At 45.1% G+C, this 26,527-nt stretch overlaps 1 protein-coding gene across 3 annotated transcripts in view; it reads right to left on the reverse strand.

Moving 5' to 3' along the window:
- Positions 1-26,527, reverse strand: part of SDK1 (sidekick cell adhesion molecule 1) — a 539,173-nt gene that overhangs the window by 357,181 nt on the left and 155,465 nt on the right. The gene's annotated exons all lie outside the window — the stretch shown is intronic.

Here is a 26,527-nt window from a genome sequence, read left to right on the forward strand (position 1 = left end):
TCTCCCAACCTGTGGGCCTGGTCTGGGGCTTCCCCAACTGCTCTCGAAGGGCCCGGGCCTGGACGTGTGTCCCGGTCAGCGCGGCCGACAGCGGCAGAGAGGAGACTACAGTGGACCACAAGGAAGCAAAGAGGGACTCCCCGCCTGAGTGACAGTGTCCGTCTCTGAATAAAAGCAGACAGGAGCCAGCGCTCAGAGTTCACTCATCTCCTCCAGGCCCCGCTCCTGGAGCCTGGGGCAGAGCAGGGCCTGCCTTCACGTTAGGATCTAGCGGGGTCCACAGAGAATACACCTCCTTTTTCTACCAGAACAAGGTGATTACAGCGATAGGAAGTAACACCACAGATAAACTGAGGACGAACTTATCCTGGTGCTTGGTGTTTATACAGAGAGGCCCTTCAAATGTTCAGACAAGTGCGACCTGGACGGAGCAGGGCCTGGAAACAGAGCTGGCCCTGAGTCTGTTCTCTGAGGCTCCTTACTTGGTTTTTTCATCTGTGAAAGAAGGGTAACAGTACTTACACCAGGAAGAAAGCACAAATCAGGCAGTGAAATACTTGAGGCCAACACACAGCCATTCATTCAGTGGGCGCTGGGTCTGAATCTGGCTCCAAGGTGTGGTACATGTGAATAAGCAATAACATCAGGAACGTAGACAACTGTCCTCTTTGGGGGCTAAACAGCAAATATGTTCTAGAGTTTTAGTTGACAGACCTCCGTACACACACACACACAGCCAGGTGACTGAATTATCAGATTAAAGTCATAAATGATCTGATGCTGCTACTACCTAAAAGTCGTCTGTTCAGGGAGCCGAAGTGTAATGATTTAGCAAAGAAGCCCAGGAAAAACTCATTTTCAGATACGTCCCCCCATCTAACACGCAAACGGCAAAATCCACTTTACAAGACTTTAATGCTGGAAAATCCCTGGCATCTTCTCAACATGTATTGATGTGTCACAAACAGAATCGACCCCTTTCCTCTAGAAAAGATACCGAACAATGTGAGGGATGGAAAAGAAATGCAGAAATTACAGGGTAGCTTGATACAACTGGCGAAGGATTTATTTCATCAGGGACTTGTGCCCAGCAGAAATATATTTATTTATAGCAGTTTCTTAAAATTTCTAGCTAGTTTTTGAAAGCATTTTAGTCAATTTATTCTTTAGTCAATTTATACTCAGGGGCCTTTTGCTATTTAACTAATTGTCAGCATAAGGCACAAGGAAGCGGCCGTGCCAAATTTCTGGTGTGGTCATATACCAAAGAATGAAGTGAAACAGGAAGGTTTCGATAGCGCTGAGGTTGAGGCATAAAAACTTCCCGCCAAGCTTTTTTTATCTGCTAAAACAAACAAACAAAATTTTTTAAAAAGAACAAGAAACAAGACTTAAATAAATAAAATGTGTGGAATATGTGTTTTCAGGTCTTTAGGTCCGAAGAGTGACCTAAACCCCATTTTTACACTCTGAACAGAATGTAACATCCACTCAAACTAAAAGCCATTTGAAGAGATGGCAGAAAGGCGTCTAAAAATACATGGGCACCAGTGAGAGCCTCTCTGGAGGCGGGCTCTCCATGAGTCCCTCCACCCCTGAGATCCTCTGAAAACAGAGGGAAAAGCTGATGTTAAGTCCACATTATATAGTGAGCTAATAAAAACAATACTGAATTCATCCAAAAATTAATGAGTATTTCCACGGCCAAGTAAGACTTTCCCCCAAAGTAAAAGAGCACCAGGTCCAGGGCGGCGGCCAACCCAGTGGTCCATGCGTCCGGTGAAGGCTTCTGCAGGGTGTGTAGTGACCCTCCTGCGCCTTGGTGAGTTGGGTCATTCCCAAGGCAGGGTGGGGAGAGGGGGTGGACCCAGCCGTTCCTGTGTAGGGTGGGGTCCAGCAAAGCCTGAGGCTGGCGATTCAAGCTTCCAGACAAGGCAGTTCCTCTCTGTATCCCACTCTCTTCAGAGTAAGGCACGCAGAGCGGGCAGAGCACCTGACCCTGTCTCGGCGTGGTGTCCCCTGTGCAGGACCATGTCTGCACGGCAGCATCAAGTGCGCGGAGTAGCTGCCATGAAAGAGGAGCTCTCCTTCAAGAGCCCGCAATGGCCGAGGGATCCAGGACAGTCACTAGTGGGGCCCAGGCTTTTCTAAAGGTCTCCACCCACCTTTCAAGTCGGTCCCCGTACTAGTTCCTTTTGAAAGAAACGAACTTAGTACAAAGGGGTTCTCCTCTTTGTTCATCTCTTTTCGATTATTAAGGGACAGAGCTGTGCCCTTAGAGCTGGGAGCATGGAGCTGACCAGGGCACAGCCTCAAGTGCTGAAGCGGATCTTCAGCGACGGGGCCCCCAGACGCTGCTCCCCAGACTCCAGGGAGAGACCTTCACGCTCAAGGACAGGACTCCCTTGACAGTGAAGGGGAAAATTAATCTAGAAGCAACACAATTTTCCTGTAACTTCTTTTCCTTCTGGAAACTACTATGGGCATGGCCCTCCTGTGTAAGCAGAATGTCTGTTGGTTCTCTGCCTTCTCGGGGGCCCACGAGCCATCTGTGGTTACACACAGGCTCTGACACACACAGGGAAATGGGAAACTAATTTATAAGCAAGGTTGGAAATTATTTAAAACCCTGGGACCCTAAACCGAACTCTCCGTAAGGGTCACCACACCCCTTGCCGATGTGAGACAGACCCCCCTTCCAGGGAGAAGCGCCACCCCCTTCGCAGGCCAGCTGGGGCCCTGGGGCCAGGGTGAGTCCAAAGGCGCTGGACAGAGAGCCAGCTGCACCACGAGCCGCAGCCGGGAGACGGACGTCGGTATTTTCAGAGCTCTGCCAGGTTTCTCCGCGTCCAGGGAGGGGTTAGCCTGTTTGTCTGGGGCGATCTCCCGGAGGACTGAGCCTCGAGCCGCTCCCCCATTCATCCCTCTCCCTGGGTGCCTGCAGCTCCTGCAAGGAGCCGGAAGTCCCCTTTGAATCTCCTGCTCTGGGATGGTTAAGAGCCAGCTTCTGGGCGCCTGGCGCGGTGCTGAGCCCCTGCAGGACTGTCCCCGGGTCCTCCCAGCAGCCAGGGGTGAAGAGCCAGGGTGTGGGTGCAGAGCGGGGCTTCCTCCGACACCCCCTGGGGGCACCGAGCAAGCTGTCCGCCTGCGGGTGGCACCGTGCTCACGCCCCCTCTGCTGACAGGGAGAACAAAGGGACCCACTTCCTCGTGCTGGTGTGAGAAACAAGCGAGACAACGCACAAAAAGCGATGAGAACCACACGTGGCACACACCTCACACTCCAAGATGGTTATTGTTCCCATTATACGGACGGAAACTGAGGCTCTCAGAGGTGAAAGAACTTTCCCCAAGAAAGGGAAGACTCAAGGCTCCCGCCCAGTCCCCTCCCCCCTGCCCACCCCTAGGGTATTCTCTGCGGGCCGGTCTAGACCACCTAGTCTACGCCCTCCCCCCCCACCCCGGGAGGCAGGAACCGTCCTCAGGGCTAACGGCGCCATGGGCTGCTCAGCATTGCGTCGGGCCCCTTTCTCGCTCTGTCTCCCCCCCACTCCTCTAGGACTCACGTCTGGCCCCAGGGTGGCTAAGAGGGCGCCTGGCACCTGGCGGTGGTGGTGGGAGCCGAGACGCGGTGAAGGAGCGGTGCCGTGGGCCTGGGTGTCAGGACACCCGTGTGTCCACATCTGTCGGGAGGACGGCGGCTCCACGACGCGCCAGACCCCCGTGGGGAGCCCCGCACCTCCGAGGTGTGCGAGCCGGAGGTTCGGGCCCCCTCTCCCCCCGTGGCAGAACCTCAAGGCCAGGCCCTCTTGGTTACCGCTGCAGAGGTTCCTGTCTCCACCAGGTCCCGGCTGTTGGTCCTGGAAACGGGAGTCAGGAACAGGAGACCGGGGGTGGGTCATGACAATGAGTGAAAATGGTTTCTCCCTTGGAGAGAGGGAATATTTTTTTCTCAAGAACTACCAACTTCGGACTTTCCCTGGAAAAGCTTATATTACCCTGTGTTTGGGGGCATTAGGATGTGTCTACAACGAGAAAATGAGCAGGTGACTTCAGACTTGCCTGGGTAAATGGCGATATGCCCAAAATAAAGCCATGAAAAATTTAAGGGGGCCGTTTTGGGAAAGTCTAAGGGTACTGGAAGCATTATTGACCATGACGTGACATGCACCTGTGAGACACAGGCAGTGTGCCTCTGTAGGGAGTTATCACTCACAGCGCCTAGACACCCCAACGGAAATAAAACGAGGAAAGTGGGTAAAACTAGAAAAAAGGCAACAGCCGCTCTCCCCGGCGGCCCCCACTTCTTGCCGCTGTTTACTGACCACGCGGCTCATTTCCATGACCAACGTAACACAGCAGCATGAGCGTAACTGCGTCCTCCGTCTCTGCAGAGCGCCGCACTGTGTTCCGCAGGTGGCAGTGCATCCGCTCTTGGGCCCGGCCGCGCTGCTCAACAGGCCTCCCAGGTGTGTCACAAGCACCCCAGCTCAGGGCGACACTAGTGAACCAGGCACCAGGTTTTGAACAGAATAAAAGACCCGGGCCAACCCTTACCCGACTGACACAAAGGTAAAGACCTTTGAGATTTCCTGAAGGAGAGGCCACCTTTGCTGGGAGGAGGGTTAAGAAGGGGCAAACACGCAGCCTAACCCTTACCACGTCTTTGGTGGATGAACGTTCTTTGGGTCGGCAGAGCAGTGGCCCCCGAAGACGGCCACGTCCTAACCCCCAGAACCTGTGAACACATTACCTCACCCGGCAGAGGGGCTCTGCAGATGCAGCTAAGTTAAGGGTCTTGATATGGAGAGATGCTCGTGGACCAGCTGGCTGGGTCCATGTAATCACAAGGGCTCTTAGAAGGGAGAGGAGTCAGGAGAGTCAGGACCAGGGAGACAGCTGAAGGTGCTGGGCGGGCGTGGAGGAGCGGCCGGAGCCCAGGGGTGCAGGTGCCCCAGGAGGCTGCAAAAGGCCAGGAAACAGGTTCTCCCCACACCTTCCAGAAAACACAGCCCTGCTGACATCTTGATTTTAGCCTAGTGAGACCAATTTCGGACTTCTGACACCCAGCCAGAACTGTAAGATAGCAAATCTGTGTTAAGTCACTATGTTTCTGGTAATATATTATAGCAATAATGGAAAACTAATACTCCTGAAAAACTTCAGTTTTCTGGGCTCCAGTTTCTTCACCTCTGAAATGAGAGATTCCCTACCTAGCTCACAGAGTTGTGTGTACTGAAAAAATCAGTGGAAGGTATGTATATGTGCTAAGCATAGGGCCTGACACTATAAATATTCAACAATGAACTTCCCAATATGACACAAATTCAAATTTACAGCAAAACTGATTCAGAGCTTCCTCTGACAGACTGTTGGCAGCATTTATTCATTTATTTGTGATAAGAATAAATGAGAAGATTTTTAATCAAAAGCATTTATAATCTTCCTGTTCCTTTACTTTAGGGCCCTAGTGAGCAGTCTGGGGTAACAGCAGAGACCTAGGAAGGAGGAGGGCCTTGGGGATTCACACTGAGAAGAGAAACTTAAATCCAGAACTGACCCAGAGAGGAAGGGGAGGGGCGAAGAGGCCAGGCTGGCTACGAGGAGAGAGGATGTGAAGTGACAATTGCGGTTCATCTGAATTTTGTAATTCTCGGAGAGACTGGTAGTGATTTCAATTGCTTTGACAATATTTCTTTTTTGGATGGGCTGTATTATATTTTTTCTGCTTTGCCATCAAGCAGGGATTGCACAAGATCTGTTTCATTCACATATTCATTCATTCACTCATTCATTCATTTAATCATGTGACAAACAACTATTGATTCCTTATTGGAAAGTGTTCTGACAGATCAGAGAGTATAAGAGGGGTTCATCAGTCTCCACACTCCAGTAGGGGTTGTGAGGTCAGGCGTCTATCACAATGGCTTAAAGTGCTGGCTCCAACCCTAACACCAGACTGTGGTCTCTAAATGCTGTTTCCACAAAAAGGAACCAGGGCCTTTTGGAGAAATGGTTAACTATGGGTCTGGGGCAGGAAATGTACAAGATGAGCCTTGAACATCTGGTATTACATAGGGAGGAAACAATCAAAGACAAGGTCATATCAAAAGGACTCAGGAATCAACCTGAAGAAGCTCCCACTGCCCTAAAAGGGCACAACTTGGCATCAATAAGGCAGCACACAAATCAGAAAAAAACAAATAAACTGTCTCAACCTCCAGATAGCATAGTCTCCACAGAAAATACCCAGAAATCTACAAAAAACAAACCCTAAAACAACTCATGGAACTAATAAGTGAGTTCTGCAAAGGTTTCAGGATACAAGATCGGTATACAAAAACCAACTGTATTTCTATATAGCAGCAACAAGCATGCAAAAATCGAAATTAAAAATACAATACCATTTATAATGGCTCCACAGAAATACTCAGGTGAAAATAGAAACAGGATTCCTATGTGAAAAACTACAAAAACACTGAAGAAAGAAAACAAAACTCTGAATAAATGAAAAGACATACTGAGTTCGTAGACTGGAAAACTCAACAAAGTAAAGATGTTAGTGTTCTCCAAACAGGTCTATAGATTTAACATGATTCCTATCAAAATCCCAGAAATATATTTTTTGTGGATGTAGGAGAGATATTTTAAAAATTAATACGGAAGGTAAAGAAATTAGAATGGTTAAAACAATTTTGAAAAAGTATGAAGAATCACTCTACCTGATGTTAAGATTTACTACATAACACAGTTACCGGAACAGTGTGGTACTGACAGATGAAAAGACACATAGATCAAGAGGATACAGACAGGGGCACCACGTGCAAAGGCCCTGGGAGGGGACAGGCGTGGTGTGTTACCACACGGCAAAGGGAGCCACGAAGGCGGGAGCAGACACAGCAGGGAGAGGGGGAAGGAGATGCGATGGGAGCAGCCATGTCGTCTGGAACTCTGCAGACCTTCCTTACTCAGGAAAGCTTATCAATGGGAAGGGCCTGCAGTTTATTGCTCTGAGGTCCTTCTTCCTCCTTTGGTCAAGCTTGGTGACCAGAGCCTCAGGGTTGAGGAGGAAGGAGGAAGGAGACGGGGATACTGACGACACGTTGACAATGTGCAGTGGGAATAGATAAGCTCTATAAATGTAGCTCCAAGAACTCAAATGCAGAGCTGAGGCCAGTCAGGGAATTTTACAAAGAAGGATGAAACAACTCAGTGGATTCTAAGGATCAGGGAACAGGAATTTGTGCTTTTAATTATAACCTTGCAGTGATGCTGAGAAGAGAATAAATTATGTACCCTATTCTCTAAAATACAAGTAGAGACGCTTTAGAAAAGTTTTCATTAAAGCTACCACAAAGTAAAAAGCAAAAAACAAAAAACAAACAAACAAAAAAGGTTATGGTGATAAAGTATTACTTCAAGCTATAAAAAATAACCTGTTCAAAAAAAAAAAAAAAAAATAACCTGTTACATGAAATAGCTAATTACATAATAATGCCTCATAAATGAAATAGTAATGTGCCTTACATTATCTTCTGCATCTCTGTCTTCCTTTGCTCAAAAACGGTCAGCTTGGTATGGCTAGCTTAACTGTGCTTTGGGATGTAATAGTAATATAAAAAGAATTTGCTAAAATCTAGATTTCATTGTGCAGATATCTGAGTTTGGGACATTTCAGTTAGTTAAGAACAAAGCGGTCAATTGATACGAAAAGAAAGTTAAGGGGAGTTAGCTCAACGAGAACCAAGAATTCTGACAGTAACAACTCTGCCGAACCAAGAACGAACCAGGCTGGCCTGCTGGGATGGCCAGGCTTCTGACACACCTGTGCAGGTCTGTAAGATAACTCAAATGGTACAAAGGACTCTTCTCTTTTGATGCAGGAATAGGGTGATCGTGTATGTAAGAAAGATACACATGGAAAATTGAATGCTGTTGTACTTTTTGAGTCATTTGGGATGTGAAGAAAACTACAAGTCTAGTGAAGAGCACATCAATACAGCTAGAAATTGTCCTCGATGAACTTTATATATATACACACACACACACACACACACACGTCATTATCCAAATACCAAGAGATTTAAAGCAATAAGAAAATAGAGTTGCTTCATTCCCTTCTAAGATTAGACACAGAGGCTAGAAGCTTTCTAAGAGAGTCCACTAGGCTATAAAGTAGAAGGCCTGCTCAGCTGAAAGGTTGGGGACGGGGTGCTAAACAAGAAACATCTGGTTTTTATTGTATATATTTGAAGGTTACAATGAATCCTGTGCAGGGACCTAAATAGTTACATAGTTCTGGAAAGGTATATTGTTCCATCACATCCAGACAAGAAACCAAACCTAACCTAGAAAAGGAAGAAAGTGTAGAATTAACTAGGAAAAAAAAAAAAAAAAAAAAAAAAGAACCAAGCATCCATGTTACAGTAACTTTAAAGTAAATTTTAAAACAAATACCAAAAACAAAGAATTCCAAATTTTCCATTTTGAAGAACATGTACACTCAGGCAAGGGTAGAGAGAAGTTTAGGGTCCATATCTGTCAATTTCAGAATAAATGGTATCTAACATATTCATATGCCTTTAGCATGGAGAAGCCAGAAGTCTCAAGAGAATACAGTGATTAGGAAAATGGAGAGGAATGCCACACTTCCACATAAGAGAATTACTGGGTCCTAAAGATAACATTTCTTTCCAGGTTTAGTTGTAAAGTTTAACAAAATTCTAAAGAACACCCCAATTGAACCTTCTGAAAATGGAAAATAGCTAAAATTAGTGAGTAAAACCTTAAGAAGAAACAGGGTATTTGTAAAACCTCAAAGTGTCTACCCAAAATACTTACCAATTTTTTGTGGTGGTTTTAACTTATGTCCACAAATTCTGTGATTCTCTTCTCTCCAGTAGGTGAAGCTTATTCTTCCCTTGGGTGTGGGCTAGGCTGTAACTGGCCTCTAAGAACAGAACAAGGAAAAGGACAAATCCTAACTTCCCAGTGGACAAACCCGCTGACACTACCTTAACCAACTGACCAAGACTAATGTCACCTCGTGACTGATGTTGACATTACGAGGCCCTGATAGGATGAGGAGAAGTTCATCTCCCTGGGATTTTTTTCCCCCAATTTATAACCCCAACCTAATCATGAGAAAACATCAGATAAGCCCAAATTTCGAGGCACTTTACAAAACAAGTAACCAGTGCTCTTCAAGAGTGCAGAGGTCATGAAACACAAGGAAAGACTGAGAAATTGTCAGAGGTGGCAGGAGACTAAGGAGATGTGACAGGTAAATGAAATGTGGGATCCTGGAGCAGAAAAAGGGCATTAGGAGAAAAGCTGGGAAAATGTGAATAAAGTCTCTAGCTTAGTAAATAGCGCTGAAGCAATGTTAATTTCTTAGTTTTGATAAATGTACTGTGGTCATACGAGATGTTAACATTTGGGGAAGCTGAGTGACGGGAACACTGGCACACTCCTACAACTCTTTCGTAATTCTAAAGTTATTCCTAAAAACAAAGTGTTTTAAAAAGAAATTGAACAAAAGCAACAACAAGAAGGTGACATCTGTACTGAACAGAGAGCCTCAAGACAGACCATGGAATATATACGATTAATATGAAATAAAAGGAGAGCTATAAATCACAGGACAGGAAGGGATAATTCAACAGAACATCAGGGAAATATTGGCTACCCTGTCAGAAAAAAAAAAAAAATTTAGATCCTTACTGCATGCCACACAGCAATATAAAATTCCAATGAGATTCTCCAATGGAAAAGACTATAAATTATGACAAACGCACATGGGATATCGCACAACTGCTTAAAAGAATGAATTAGAGCCAAGAAGTTGAGTTCAATGGTTTTGTGTAGGTATCGTTGAATACGAAAAGTGATATAGAAAAGCATATAAAGTGTGATCCAGTTTTTACAAATGGTGGCAATAAAAACTGTGCGTGTGTGTTTGTCTGTACCTGTCTACACGGAGCCACATGACTATACAGAAAAGAATAAGAAAAGATACATATTAGGCTATTAACATGGGTTGGATGAAAAGTTAAAAAGGAGAAGAGAAGGAAGCAAAAAGGAAAATGTTGAAAAGAGGAACTTTAAAAAAAGATGTATATGATCACATTTACACATATTTAAAATGACAGTAAATGTGAATATATGTTTAAAGAAATTAAATCTTAAGAATTAAACATTATAAAACAAAAATAAAGTTTAGGTCAGTATATATCTAATTGCTAAATGTAAAAGTGCTTTCCTAAATGTGAAAACTATGTAATAAATAACAAAGGTTAATAAACAAAGATTAATAAACGACTACATAACGTTTATAATTTTAGTTTACCTAAAAAACAACAAAACTGAAAGGCAAACTGGCAAAAATGTAAAAAAAAAAAAAACAAAAAAAACCCATAAAATTCATTTAAGAATTAAAACCGAATAATGCACATTTGAAAAAAGCTCAGCATTATCAGTAGCCAAAGGAAAACAAACAAAAGCAATGAATGCTGTTTTTATCAAAGCCAGAGGTGCAGAGAGTAACCCAAGCGCTTGAACCACGGTGGTCACGGGGAGACAGCGAGAAGTGGCTGCACCCTGGATACTTACAGCAGGCAGGGTCGACAGGAGACCTCCGTGCTGTGTGTCAAGGCTAAAGGGAACCTGCACCACACAGGACACGAGGCATAAAGGTGCAGAGGTCTTTAAAAGGGAGCTCTGCTTCCAGGGAAGGACAGCAACATGCAAACAGGAACGTAGCTTCCAAGCCTCCCTCTGAGACCCACTTCTACGTTCTGTTACCTTCTTGTTTAAGAAATTCTTTTTCACAGTCAAGGAAGCCTCTCCCTCTCTATTTAAGCCTCTTCTCTTTTTATCTGGCCATCTGTGGGCGCTGGTAGAAACTCTTCAGGCATCCCATTCACTCACCCTTAAAGACCTCATTAGTCTTCCCTCTATTAGCCTGTACAAACTCTCTCAAGTCTCCCTTTCATTTTACAGAACTATGCTCTATCCCTTTTATCTTTTTTTTTTTTTTTTTTCCTGTTTTAAATTTCCTCTCCAAAACACTAGAAGCAGCACTTACACCTCTAAGAAAATCGAGAGAGGCAAAGGAAAAAGACTGCACACCACGGAAGGGCTCCAGCTTACTGGTTTCCAGAGCAGGCTGGCTGAGCTCACAGGACAGTCCCTGATTGTTAAAGCCAAAGGTTATGACTTCTACTTCTTCGCTCTCTCGTGATGTCGGTGTGTGTGCATCTGATCGTGAATCGCCACCTTCCCAGAAACACATTTTATGAGAGCTAAAGTTAGATTTATTGTTCTCACTGATATTATTCTGAGTACAATCAGTCAATTTCACAGATTCTACTGCCTGACTCAAGGAAGAATACAAATGGGCACATACCCATTCCTGTGACTTTATCCTATAACTCTACAATGTGGGGAGAACACCAACTACTTTCCAGAGTGGATGCTTCAGAGAGGGCACATGTGAGGTTAGATCTCAGCTCTCAGTCTAACATGATGGGTTGTAACACATCAGTGTCACTTTTCAATTTAATGTAATTTAACTTTTCATGAAGGGAGAGAATGCCAGCTGAGAGACAGACATTTAACAACCAGATATGGTGAGGCACAAAAGAAAAATGTCCCGAGTGCAGCCAACCCTCCTCCGTTTGCGCTTTACAGACCCCAGCACTCCTCTCAGGTCCCATTTCTGAAGGAGTTCTGTGCACTTTATATTTGTTTCTATTCCCCTCTCTGTCATAAACTCACAAAATAATCTGTAAGACTTGACCCCTTCCGGCAGCACCACAGGAGGTGCTAGCAGTACACTGAGAGCCAACTCTTGTTTGGCTTGGCATGCGAGGTGGCATCAATTTACAAGATGACCATATCCAGCACTCCCGTACAGAAAAAAAAAAAAAAAAAAAAATCACAGCCAGAGGACATTGCCCCATTGAAGGACGATGCAGGACTGAGCTAGCCAAGTCCCGGCTAATAAATCCCATCTCGTGTGCTAGGACGGTACAGCGTGGTTGACGGATTCTGGGGTCAGTCAGCTATGCCACTAACCTTGGACAAGCTCCCTGACCTAACGGCAGCTCCATCTCCCATGGGAGAAGAGGCAGAAGGATGCCTTACAGGATGGGCGCAGCGAGTGAAAGAGGGAACACACGAAAAGTTTCTAGCAGACTCCCTGGCAGAGTTCACTCTTAATGGTGTAATAGTAACGACAATAGAAATATCTATCATAATTTTTTATAATAAGCCCATTAATCTTTTCTTAAAGGACATATTTAGTGTCCAAGAATTCATGTAGGCAATAGACAGAGGACCTAAAGCAGATGTCTGGCCAGTCAAGTGGGGGAGAGGACGATGTCGACTTCTGAAATAACATGGGTGCACCCAAAGCTAGTCCCCCTGCTGGGTATTATTTTCTTGCTTTGATAACTTACTTTGTTTTTATCTTTAAAAATTTCCAGCCTTACTGACATCTGATTGGTATATTAAAATCTTTCTTTTTATTTTGAAAAATCATACTAAAATAAAAAAAAAAAAGCAGCAGCAGCTAAAACAGGAATGTAAAACATAAAATTCAGAACACTTGAGGGATGGGATAGGCAGGAAGGGCCCTTCAAGCACATGGGTAATGCACTAAGCCTTCAGCTGCAAGCTGGGTAGTTAAGGCATTCAGGACACTCTCCTTTAAACTTTTTTGTATATATGAAATAATTTATACTTTTTTAAAATAAATTTATTCATTCATTTATTCTTGGCTGTGTTGGGTCTTCGTTGCTGCACGTGGGCTTTCTCTAGTTGCGGCGAGCGGGGACCACTCTTCATTGCAGGGCGCGGGCTTCTCATTGCAGTGGCTTCTCTTGTGGAGCATGGGCTCTAGGCGCGCGGGCTTCAGTAGTTATGGCACGCAGGCTCAGTAGTTGTGGCTCCCGGGCTCTAGAGTGTAGGCTCAGCAGTTGTGGTGCACGGGCTTAGTTGCTCCGCGGCATGTGGGATCTTCCCGGACCAGGGCTTGAACCCATGTCCCCTGCATTGGCAGGTGGATTCTTAACCACTGGGCCACCAGGGAAGTCCCTATACTTTTTTTTAAAAAGGAGGTAAAAATTATAAGATGTCAAATGAACTCAAAGAACATATTAGAGTAATTTTATAAAGATAGCGTGTTTATTAAAAATAAGACAAATTTGGCTTGTGCTACGTCGGGGGACGCGACTCCCAAACAAAGGGATTGGGGGAACACCCTCAGAGCGAGAGGGCTTCGGAAACAGAGGATTTCAGGACTCTCCAGAGAGAAGGCAAGAGGACCCTGGCCCCAGATACCCCTTTCAAGAGACGGGGATGGACCCTAATCAGGCTCAGGCAGATCCAGCTACCTTTCCCAAGGTGACTGCAATTGTGCAAAAATGCTGCCCCCTGCTCCCCAACCCCCGCCCAGGCTCAGCACATTCCCTTCCTGTGATTCCAGAATAACCCCACTGTACAGCCATTACAGAATCGGTATGCTGAATGCTGACACCCCATTTAGTCTTTAAATCTCACTTCCAATAGCTAAGTGGCAGAGGAGTGGGAGGTTAGAAAAGGTGCAATTTACGGCTTCCCAAACCTAAAGAAAAAACAAGATTGCTTAGTTGCTGACAGTAGCCATAGAATTGACTGACAAGAGGATGCAAAAGCTGGAAAGGGCAGACAGAGGCTGGAGGGTCTGCTGAAAGTATGCACAGAGAAAGAGACCGGAAGACTACCCGAGGCCCGGGAGCCTTCCCTGATCTAACGTGACCACCACTGTGCGGAATATTCAGGGTGAGTCATGTCGATCACTGGAAAGGCTTTTCTTTGTGGGGCATGAAGATCTTCAAATACACAGCTTTTCTGTCCACTAGAAAATGCATCTGATGTGTAGCTCATTATTAATAATGATCATGTCTTTTCAGAGGAATACAAGAAGACATGGTTTAAAGCTAAGTAAATGAATCATTTACAGGATCTTATAATAGTGGAGGGGTTGCCTTCAAATTTAGAAATGTATTATTTGTCTTTTATAGAAACAGACCAAAATATTGAACCTATAACCCTTACATGTTACTATAATTTTTTTAAAAGGGACATTTGGGTAGGTACTTTTCATAACAGCACATCACTCTTCTTAATGGTGCTAACTTTATCATCGTCCCATTTGGAGGATTCTGGAATCCTCTGACCTTTTTTATTTTCTTCCCATTATCACCCACACAATTCTATGTATCCCTGTGAAATGAATCTTTTTCCCTCCCATGTATGAAAGCCTTGAGTTATTACAATGTTAACATTTCATTGTGTAGAAGCTACAATAAATGCATTTATTAAGCTTTCTATGTTAAAAGCTAGGCTGGTATGTGTGCTAGAAGTTACAGAGAATCAGATCCTAAGCAGGGGCCAGCAGTGGCCCTGATGTTAAGTAAATGAGCTTAGAATGAGATGTATAGAGATGCACAGAGGATGGATGGATGGATGGATGGATGGATGGATGGATGGGTGGGTGGGTGGATGGATGGATGGATGCATGGATGGATGGATGGATGGATGGATGGATGGATGGATGGATGGATGGATGGTTGGATGGTTGGATGGATGGATGGATGCATGGATGCATGGATGGACGGATGGACGGACGGACGGACGGACGGACGGGTGGACGGATGGACGGATGGATGGATGGATAGGTGGATGAATAAACTGATGCATGAATGGCTAAGTGGGTGGATGAATGAATGGTGGATGGATGGGAGAGAGAGAAGAGATATTCAGGTCCCTGATGAAAGACGTTCAGTGAGGCAGTGGGAAAGAAAGTGAGAGCATAAAAGGCCTGGTTTGTGTGATTCATTTATTTGTCAGCTAACAAGGGTCAGCTCTTTGCAGGGCCTGCTTGGCAGGGGAACATTGAATATAAAGACATATAAGATACACTGCATACATTCAAGAACATACATCTTAGGAAAATTTAAAAATTAATTCTTCAGTGTTCACTAGAAATGACTGAAGAAGAAAGGAAAAAAGAAAGCAAAAAGGGGAGGAATAAACACATACGCAGGCCAGTACTCAGGGGCTCTGTGGCTAAGAGGAGGAGGACTCCCGCGCTCACAGGCTGCTGCCGGTCGGGATCCGGCCACTAGGGATGTGGAAGTGGGTGTCCAGGATGGTCTGGACCCTGCTGTAGGGTCCATGCAAGTTTCCAAGCAATGCCAGGTGTCTGGAAGCTTTGTTCCATGTTTGGCCAAAGGATACCAGATTGAACTGCGTCCCTAGAGCACACCCCGGGCTGATCACCCTTGATTAAGGTCTATTGCAAAATCGATCCCCCTTTCAGAGATAAAGAATTGGAGGCTTCCTGCATCGGAGAGGGCCCTTGGTGTGAGCCACCCCTTCCCCAGGTTCCCTTCCCACCCGGGAGAGCTCCTGGCGTCATCCCACTCGGCCTCGGACTGGGTCCTGAAGGAATGAAGACCAGGCAGGAATCATACCAGCAGCCTCTTCCCACTGGCTAGCAGGATCTGGAACATTGCGCTGCTTTGGGCTCATGACCAATGGGCTTGGGGAAGCTTTAGAACAACCAGTTGCCACCAAGTCAGACTTTCCTCATGTCTATACCATGACTTGGTCCACATGACGTGGTTTCTGCAATAGTTCCCTTATAATATGTGAAGCTCTGGCATCTAAATCATCCCAACCAGTTCCCAGGGGTTAGATCTGCTTCTGGACTACTATTTCACCAGCTGTAGTTCCACTAGCTGGCCTGGTCTCACAACATTATGTTCCTACTCAACTAAATTCTGGTTTTGCTCAGCAGCTCAGACATGAATGGTACAAGCCACAGTCCAGGTGTTTTTGTTTAACAAGCACTTATCGAATGTTTACTGTAGGCCAGACACTGTTCAACTTTACCATTTACAACTACTAAATAATCCTTATAACACCCTGGGAGCTAGGCACTGTTATTAGAGACTGAGGCACAGAAAGGTTAAGTAACTTGTCCAGGTCACACAGCTAGTGAGAGTGGAACTGTGATTGAAACCTAAGCAGGGGGACTCCAGAATCAAAGCTCTTTTGACCACTGTGAAAGCTCAAGCTAACGTACCCACACAGTGGTCCTCCCTTATCTGTGGGGGATATGTTCCAAGACCCCCAGTGATGCCTGAAACTGTGGATAGTACAAAACCCTACATATACTATGTTTTTTCCTATACGTACAAACCTGTGATAAAGTTTAATTTATAAATTAGGCACAGCAAGAGAATATCCAAATTGCCAGCATCACTACTCTTGCACTTTGGGGCGATTATTAAATAAAATAAGGGTGACTTGAACACAAGCACTGCGACACCATGACAGTTGATGTGATAATCAAGATGGCTACTAAGTACTATTGGTTGGGATATGATGGACAAAAGAATGATTCATGTCTCAGGTGGGACAGAGTAGGACAGCACAAGATTTCAGCATACTACTCAGAAGAACGTTCAATTTAAAACTTATGAATTATTTATTTCCAGAATTTTCCATTTAATATTTTCAGACCACAACTGACCACAGGTTAACTGAAACTGAGCAAAGTGAAGCCACTGCTGAGGGGCGTCTACTGTGCTTAAATTTCTCTCCAAAGGCACAGCAGTCCCTGTGCCACCCCTGCGTATCTCCCCAGCCCCACTTCCAGGTGCAATCACTTTCAAGTCTTTGAGGCTTGTAACCTGACCTTTGCCTCTGCGTGGGCCATGCACCGAGCTCCAAAGCCACTGTCCTTCCCTGTGCCAGGACACCGGGCTGTTGGCTGTGGCCGTGTGCCGAGCAGCAGACTTTGCTCCAGCCTCCAGCTTCTTCTTCGCACGCTCAGGGCAGGTCCAAGCCCCCAGAAGCCGCCAGGTGGCGCCTCCCCCTCAGCCCTCTGAGCCAGCTCTGAGGGGTGGTCTTCGCAGCTCCTGGGCTCCATGGTCTCAGCCTTGTCCCTTGTGTCCCCCCAGCCCTAGCAGTGGCAGCGGCTCCTACAGTTGCCAGCTCTGGGTTACCACCTTTCTGCTTTCAGCCTTCCAACACCTATGTAATAATCAATACCACGTGTTAAATCCCCTCTGCTGAAATACCTGGCATGACTTCTATTTTCCTGACTGACAAATATCAATATCTGAAAGTCTTTCCCCTGAGTTCATTTAGCTTCTTCAGAGACAACCACCCTCCCAGCCCCGGCTTCTAGACTGTGATGTAAATGTCTGGTTGCTGGTATTTGGGGGAACAGGGCAGAAAATGGGCAGTGGGTCCAGCATTCAGCATGCAGACTGTCACTCCATCTCCTCTCACCCCACCCTCTGCTACATCTAGTATCCCCACGTGCGGGTCTCTCTCTAGGTCAACCTCCCCCTGAAAAGACAACTGGTCCTGGGGAGTGGGGTGGGCAGTGGTGGGAAAATTAGTAAAAAGCCTACTTATGAACTTTCTACCAATTCTGCCACTTCCGTCCTGCACCTCCTGGCATCCACAAGACCTGTCCTGCAGTCTTTACAGGGTGTGTGGACAAACTGAGCTCAGTCTGTCGTAACAGCCTCAGTTCTGCTAATCCAGCTCTGGCTCCTCCAAACGCTTTCTATCCTGCAAAGGTCTTTGCAGCTCCCACATCTATGGAACACTGCTGTCTCTCCCACTCCTTCCCTTGTAGTTTATACTTTCTTATTCTCTCACTGACATTTTCTTGGGGTTTCAAGAGGAAGAGGAGAGATAAAGGTATAAAGTTAATGTTCCATGTTTAACCAGAAACTAGATGGTAGATTTTTTCAATCCATTATCACTTTCCTTTTTAATTCAGAAAGTACATACAAATGGCTTCATCAACACTTCTAAAATACCCAACACAAGAAGTACTATTAAAATGATTCGTTTTGAAAGGGATTTCCTAAGAACACGTGTTCACACGTATGTAAACTAGTAAAAGCAGCCAGAAGCAGAATTAGCTTCCGCAGTCAATAGACTTCTCCAGGGTCAATCAATTTCATTCTTTCAGGATCCGTCCCTACAAAACAGTATTATCACATCTAGTGTATGGCCAAGCTCTGTCTCCCTCAGAGAAGACCTCGTGGTACATAGTCAACTGGTGACAAGCCATGTTCGGAGAGCAGAGAGGAAGCCCTGGCAATAGCTCCGCTCTACCTCCAAACGCCGCTTGAGCCCAGGCCTTGTTCCAAGGACAGACCAGGAGACCCAAGCAGCCTAAGGATTCAGGCCTGAGTTCCAACTCCTCACCTCACACTGGGAGATGCCATGTCCTAATAAAGCGATGCTTACCGAGGGGCCCTTGGGGAGGACTGTTTGATACACCATATAAGTGATCTAAAGGTATAGAAATAATGACAGTAGAACAGTGCAGCACGCAGAATTCTAATAGAAAACATTACAGGGACTTCCCTGGTGGTGCAGTGGTTAAGAATCCGCCTGCCAATGCAGGGGACATGGGTTCGAGCCCTGGTCCAGGAAGATCCCACATGCCATGGAGCAACTAACTAAGCCTGTGTGCCACAACTACTGAGCCCTCGTGCCACAACTACTGAAGCCCATGCGCCTAGAGCCTGTGCTCAGCAACAAGAGAAGCCACTGCAATGAGAAGCCCAAGCACCGCAATGAAGAGTAGCCCCCGCTCGCCGCAACTAGAGAAAGCCCGCGCACAGCAACGAAGACCCAATGCAGCCAAAAAAAAAATTAATTAATTAATTAATTAATAAAAAAAAACATTACAAAATATGACACATTTGCCTGCAGGAGCAAGCTGCATGCAAATGCAGAGAGCGTGGCTGACACCACAGACAGCACGGCTTGCTCACCTCCGTCCACCCCCTTGTGGCAGACCATCCCTGACGGCAGAAGCTAGAAAAGCTCAAGGCCATGTCTGCAGACCCCGCATGGGGTTTCACACATTGACTGCACGCACTGTTGAGGCAGGGGAGGGAGAGCTGAGGGTCCACGTGTCTGCCATTTCTCCCGTCAAGCACAGGCACGGGGGTGTCTGGTGTGTGGGCAGCAGTGATCACAGGTGATCCGGTGACCACGTCCTCTACTGCCCGAGTGCCAAGTGGCAGGGTATGTCGCTGCCTGTGATAGCACGAGTGATGCTCTACCCAGAAGCCAACAGTCACACAGGTGGCCTCCTGCTTCCGATCCCCGCAGAGGGAGTGGGGTCTCGGGCCAGCACTGGTGGTGAAGCTTTGAGACTGCCCACCTCCTGCCCTCCTGCTTGTACCAGGGACCCTGCTCCTGAGAGCGGGCCAATTCCTCAGCGTTATTCGGGGAGCCATTCCCCAGCTCGGTCTGGAGCCGCCCTGCGTTCCTCCCGATGGCTCTGTGAGCAACAGCTAACATTCCGCTCCTGCGTCTGCAGACTTGCTGAGAGCAGGCCCTGTGCCACCTGCCTCTGACACTGACGGCAGAAAGAACTCCAGTGCTCCTGAGGTGCAGCAGGCCCCAATGAAATGACCTCTTCTGTTCAGGAATGCTTTGATGCAGTGGTTCACAGAGCTACTAAATGTACAAGGGACAGCAGAGAGAGCAGATACGTTACATCTCTGCCAGTGGGTCAGATACACAGGGGTTTTAAGAGTGCATCTCTGAGTGAACTGTATTATGGTGAACTGGCCAATGTTACATTTAAAAAAAGGACACCTGTGGATTGGGCCAGCTTAAAAAAAAAAAAAAAAAAAGGAGTCATCATCTAGAGGAATGACTCTTACTATTTATACAAAGGTACTTCGGGAATCCCTGAGATATAGAAATTGAGGGAACTAGAAGAGATTTTGCAACAATGCCTTAGAAAAACGAATGTTTTAAAACTAGTTTCTACAGGTATTTATTTCTTCTTCTTACATAGGTTCATCTCTAGCGTCAGAAGATGCTCTTCAAACCAGTGAAATAGCGGGAGGAGCACAAGGTCTGCCTTCAATGTGATAAGTTTTACTTTGTTGCTGCCCTTTGCCACCTTTGCCTTTCTACAAATGAAATAAATACTTCACTTCTGCGACTGAAATAACTATTTTCTTTGTGTTTTCCCTAGTTAATCAGAATTTAGATGAATATATTTAGAAAAAGGAATTTTGTCAATCATAATTAGCATTCAAACAATGCCAGAAAATTAAAATTAAGTGGGAAAAAGAAGAACAAAGATTAAGGACTATACTCTATGGCAGAAAAGTTTTCCTTATGGGATTTTTTTTTTAATTTATTTATTTTATTTATTTTTATTTTTGGCTGTCTTGGGTCTTTGTTGCTGCACGCAGGCTTTTCTCCAGTTGCGGCGAGCGGGGGCTACTCTTTGTTGTGGTGCGCGGGCTTCTCATTGCAGTGGCTTCTTTTGTTGCAGAGCAGGGGCTCTAGGCATGCGGGCTTCAGTAGTTGCGGCACTCGGGCTCAGTAGTTGTGGCTCACGGGCTCCAGCGCTTAGTCTCAGTGGCTGTGGCGCACGGGCTTAGGTGCTCCGCAGCACGTGGGATCTTCCTGGACCAGGGCTCGAACCAGGGCTCGAACCTTCCCGGACCAGGGCTCGTCCCCTGCAATGGCAGGCAGATTCCCAACCACTGCGCCACCAGGGAAGCCCTCCTTATGGGATTTTAAAAAAATGATTTCGATAATAGGTCTTTCCTGGGATGAAAGAATTTTAATGATAATGAATATATTGTCAAGAGAAGTTGCATTTCTTATTTGCAACCTGCGAACAAAAGCAATGTTTATGTCAAGCACCACTAAAGTGTAAGGGAAATAGCATCAACCAATTCGGTATGGGCAATGGAAGAGAACAAGGTTTGTCCTGTTTCTTCTACCTTCTTTGTTATTTTTTAAATAAGTTGACGTGAAGTTCCAGCGATGTTACCTTTACTGAACTAGCATGCTTGTCGGGGTGGAGGACAGCAAAGAGAGCCACAGGAGTTGCAGGTACTAGTCGTAGGGCAGCAGGACTTGCGCGTGTTCAAAACAAAATTTTTTTTAAGGAAAAGCAAACTGTAAAGCACTCAGGCACCATTAAGCTTCCCTCTTCTGTCCTTCTACCCCTAATGCAAGCAAACATTCACTACGTAAGAGAGATAAAGACCAGTAAAAGTATTTATTGTATAAAATTCATTGTTATCAGGGCAAATAGATGGTCACGGACCCCAGAACGTGACACGGAAATAGCTTTGCCGCTTGGAAGACATCTGATGGTATCCTTTGCATTTCTATTTGCATTCTTTCATATGGAAAGGCTTATAGAACCCTCTCTCCTTCTTTTGTGTTTCACATACATGACTGTCACTAGGCCAGAATGTAAGACCCTGAATCCAAAACTATCTGGTATGTTTTTAGGTGGGAAACAGGAGAAAGACTCTGAAGTGGTGGCTGTGGAAGAGGCGGCCTATTTCAGGGGTCTCGTCCTGTGTCCGAGCACAGCAGCACTCACTGGAAAAGCCTGTCCAACCTGCAGCAAGCCGACGGCACCAATTATTGATCATGCATAATGACGGCAGTGGTAAAAGAGGACCGTGCTAAGGTCAGCTGGAGATGCTCTGTCCAGCACATGAATGCTGTTTACTAGGAGGAGGGAAGGAAGGAAGGAGAGAGACATAAGCCAACAGACAGACAGAACTCAAAGGAAGAGAAACAAGACAAAAACGAGAGGTGCTTAAGGAGCGCAATCTGCCTTCTCTGCTCCACGGTGGCGCCAGCTTGTCCTGTTTTGAAAGAGCTCACATTCGCGTATAACATACATGACCACGACTGTACCATCTGACACAGATGACAAGACCCATGACCTGACACAAGTAAGCAATTCTCTAAGACTGTGTGTATCTGAAACATACACCTTTACTTTACTCAATACGTATATATCTCGCAAGTTTGCGGGGGGAAATAAGATAAGGGCGCTCTGAACAGGGTTGTGATGTGACTAACAGGGTGAAGACACAACAACTGTGGGCAGCAGCGTCTGAATTTGCAACGCTTTGGGAAATTTTTAAGAGACCGTCTCCTCTTTCCTTACACTCTTCAGACTTAGAGCTTGGAAGGGCATTTACAGCCATGGGCAATTGTATTTTTCAAATTAAATGCCTGTACTTACTGGGTAATTTCCCATATGTGTTCTGCTTTCTTCTCCCTTTTCCCTCTAAGAGACAACTACTTTATGAAGAATTTATATCAACAGTCTGTTAAAAAAATAATTTCATTTGTAATGTTTTCCTGTGCTTTGTTTTCTGTTTTCACATTTTCTAAGCAAACTGGCCTCAGCTTCTTAACTGTACACTGTTCCCCCCCAGATTCTGTTTCAGTTAGAAGATTCCTTTCATCTTAAATGGCATTTCAAAAAAAGAGATGCAGTATCAAGACCAAATTCAAAAACTATTTTTCACTCACAGATGTTTAAAAAAAATTCAGGTCTGATTCGGCTAACTCTGCCCGTGATTCTAAAATGTACAGGATGCTTGTTTTTGCCACACAAAAAAGAACATGATTTCACCAGCAAACACCAACTACTGCTCAGTGCCTCCCATCTGTCTTTAGAATCATGTGTAGCTCTGGTAGCTGCGACACAGAAGACGGATCTGCCTGTCCTTGCCCACTCAGGAATGGGGATTTACTGCAGGCCGTTATTAAACTACACCAGCCCTAAGGGGACTCCTTTCTGAAGCTTGGGAGAGGCAGCCTGGGCAACTTCAACTCCATATTCATTCTATTCAGAGTTTCTTGGACCAGATGGTATATACCTAGTCTTAAGACAGTGTGTTTATTTTTTATATCAACCAATTTGAAATAATATAATTAGAAAAGAAACTGGGCACAACTGTTGGCCAAAAGATAAAAAAGAAACATCCATAATTTAATACTGTCTTCGTTAATTTCATTTTGCTCTGAGGCACTCAATTAAGTGTCTGCAATAAAAGCTGCAGCTACACTGGAATCCCAAATCCTATCAAGTGTCAAGGATGTTAAACCTAGAAAACTAACAGATTCTTTAGTCTGAAACCAGCTTGCCTCCCACCTGAACAGTGTTTTACCAGGAAGGCAGTCTGTAATGTGTAATCATAGAAGCACTTTGAAGTAATGGACCCCACAGGGCCCTTCAACCTTATTCAGTTCACATTAAATGATTATGAACTCATCATTTTGCTTAAGCTTACGTTTAACGTCAGCCATTCTGCCACGTCTATTCTGTTAAGATGAAATGTATTTTAGTTTATGGATCATGCTAGATTCATGGTTGCTCTAAATACACTTCAACCGACTAAAAACACGTGATGTACTTGACTATGATGAAATGCAAAACACACACTCACAGCGTCAGAGCATAAATACAGACGCAGGCTAGCCATATTCTCATGTGTAGAAATAACTGTTAGATGAAACAAAAACATTCTCTGACTATATTTTTCAGATATAAAAATGTGAACTGTAGCCCAGCCATGTAAAGAACCATGATGCAATGGGAAATGGAGTTTCTCAAGGAGACTTTTTGTCCAAAGTCCAAAACACTTAACAAGGCATTATTTAAAAAATCTAAGTCATGAGGGCTGTTCTAAAATATATTATTACCTTGTTTTTTTCATGATTTTCTTTAGGAAAATGCTATAAAAATATGGACTAATGTTAGTACAGAAAATTCCAGCTTCTTATTAACCTTTGTTCTTAATAGGGAAAAACAAAATTTGCTTAAAAGTAGAAAGACTGTCATATTATACACCACTGGTTGTTACCAAGATGGTAACAACAATGGCACAGAAAATGCATGGCACCATTTGATTTCTATATGCACAGATCAAAAACACCTCTTTTGCCTAAAGGTAGATGAGAGAATAATCAAAAAAAGACTTCATGCTACTTATGTAAAGTAAAATCATGTTAGGAAATGTCAGCTACCAAATAACAATGTCTGTCATCCCCTGCTGACCCTTCCTCTCCAGGAAGCTAGTGCTACAGAATTAATGCTTAGAATTGGGGTGGGAACTGGGGAGGAGACCACATCTCCTTTCATAATCGCCACAATGCTTTTAGAGCAACTTCCTGCAAAGTCCCTAAGATTAAGATAATTAGTGCAAAATAACATGTAAATGCACATTGTAATATGGCATGAAAAGCTGCAAGCTGGTGGTCAATCAAAAATCTCAGAAAGTCCGCTCTGAGCTCAGGCTAAATATCACATCAGAGAATGTTTCCTCGTCTGTAAAATGACAATCTTGCTACCTGCCTTGACTACCTCACAAGGTGAGGAACAAGTTGGATTATATGAGTAAACACTTTGACAGCCGTAACGTCTTACTCAAACATTAGACTATTTGTAAAAAGGCTTAGGGATATCTATTAAGCAGCATATGAAGAGGGCAAATTAGTGCACGGCCATCTGAATATAAAGGGTGGGACAAAAGTCACTTGAAGATCAAACTCGTGTTTCGTTCAGGTCTGCAGTTAAAACATTCATTTTATGTCTTGAGTGTCTTTATCATAATGCAAAGTTTGCCCCCTTACAGAGACACCTTCATCTCCTCCCGTGTAAGTGCCAAGGGGGGTAGAGAGTAAAAGCAGAAAGGGTGAGTTATGAAGTAGATTTTGGAGGAAAAGATCATCACGATTAGCAATGAAGAAGCAGGTGGCTGAGGCACTGGGAAAGCACAGAGGTGAAGCAGCCAGTGGGATGTGGGGAAGGATGCAGATCTCCTGCTGGATCAGAGTTCATGCACGTATTCACTGCTCTATGTGCTATAGTTCTCTGCAGGTTACCATGGAGACTTCGAGAAGTTTCACTATATGGCAGATTAGGAAAGGCTACTGCCTGACATCCTTAAGTCTCTGTAACAAAATCAAGGTCAATTTCTGTCATATGTCCTTTCCAGATACATCCTTGTCCAGGAAACCATCTTATTGGTACATTATTTAGGTCTCTGCTTTAATTCTTCTAGAAAAAAATTTTAGCAAAGTATCTCCTTTTCTAGTGATTGTTTCTCAGGTAATTTACTGTGGGCCGTTCATATACTTTGCAATGATTATTAACTATGGTACATGGTGACTGCATGTTCAAAATCCATGCTGCTTGAATAGTGGTTTATATACAGTCACATATCATTCCCATTTAAGCCTCGCAACACCTCTGTGAGATGGGTGAGGGGAGCACCCAGCAGAGAAATGTTACATAGCAACGGGCCTGGCCGGGTTCATTACACAGAGCGAGACATGTCGGATGAAGTGGAAAAACCGGAACAATTTGCTCAGGTGATAGTGATACAGGCTCTAAATTGCCCGCACATAAATCTGACAGAATATCTTTTCAGGATGTAATTGGGAAGCAGAATGTGGACACAGCACGTATGAAAAGCAAAAGTCTCCTTGGTTTTCCCAAAGCCCCTCATACACACATCCATGACTGTCCTCCGCACACTGAAACTCTGTCTCCCGAAGACAGGACGCTCCACCAAAGGTAATACCACTCACTCTCTCAGTCTCTCTCTCCTATGTATTCATCCAACAAACATTTATTGAACACACATTCTATGGGATCCACCATCATACCCATGACCCGAGGGCCTGGCACTCAGCCCGGGGCACAGCAGGTGCTGAATGAAGGGCGCTGTGGAGGACACAGGGTGGGAAATAGATCACACTTGAGTAGGACATCAAACGGGAACTCCCTTAGCGAACTGGTGCAAATACTGGTCACGAGCAGTCAAGTTGTAGGAGAGGGAGAGTCAGAGGCATTAACCAAAAGATTGTAACATTTAAAGAGGTAATAACGACTGAGCACAAGAATTAAACAGGAAAAACATGAAAAGAGTAAAAATGTTATGGAAGGCTGAAAATTAAAAACATCGGCCTGAATGAGCAGGACACATGTGTGTGTGTCACGGATGCAGGACCCTCAGGCCGTGTGCTCTGCAGACGAGAAGGAAGGCTGCCCGGGAGCAGGGATGGCCGCTGAGCAGACACAGCGACGCAGGGTGTCGAGCTGAGTGCCGCTGCCAGCGTTGAACCGCTCGGACCTACCAAATGGCAACGGCACGCGGTTCGACCTAACAGAGATCAGGACGGCCTGAAAAAGGCAAAAACAGCGAAGAGAGACTGCGGGGAGCTCATGAAAACAAACGCCTTGAACTATTTCTAAACCTCTTATTTGACCTGTATTTACTGAAAACCAGCACACGCAGAGCAAACACCCAGGTGATTCCAAAACAACTGCGACTGAAGATTGGTGAAGGTGATTTTCTCCAGGAACTGCAGTGGAAGGGAATAGACAGGGCTCCTGGAGGAGCTGCCCCGCTGCCCACCAGCACCTGGGCACCCGGCCTCCACGAGCCCTCAACCAGTAGACCCTCCAGAGAGGATGGACCATGGAGGTAAAGGTGTCCCTCAGAGAAGAAAGCATGAGTTTGGTAATTAACAATCTCATCTAGAAGGAGTCCCATCATGGCTTGCCAGACTCTGAGAATCAGAGTTACCTGAAGACTAAATACCACAAATTAATTTAGAAAAGGTAGACAAAGGGTAGA

This window comes from Eschrichtius robustus, chromosome 16 (assembly GCF_028021215.1).
Source record: "Eschrichtius robustus isolate mEscRob2 chromosome 16, mEscRob2.pri, whole genome shotgun sequence".
Classification (NCBI taxonomy): Eukaryota; Metazoa; Chordata; class Mammalia; order Artiodactyla; family Eschrichtiidae; genus Eschrichtius; species Eschrichtius robustus.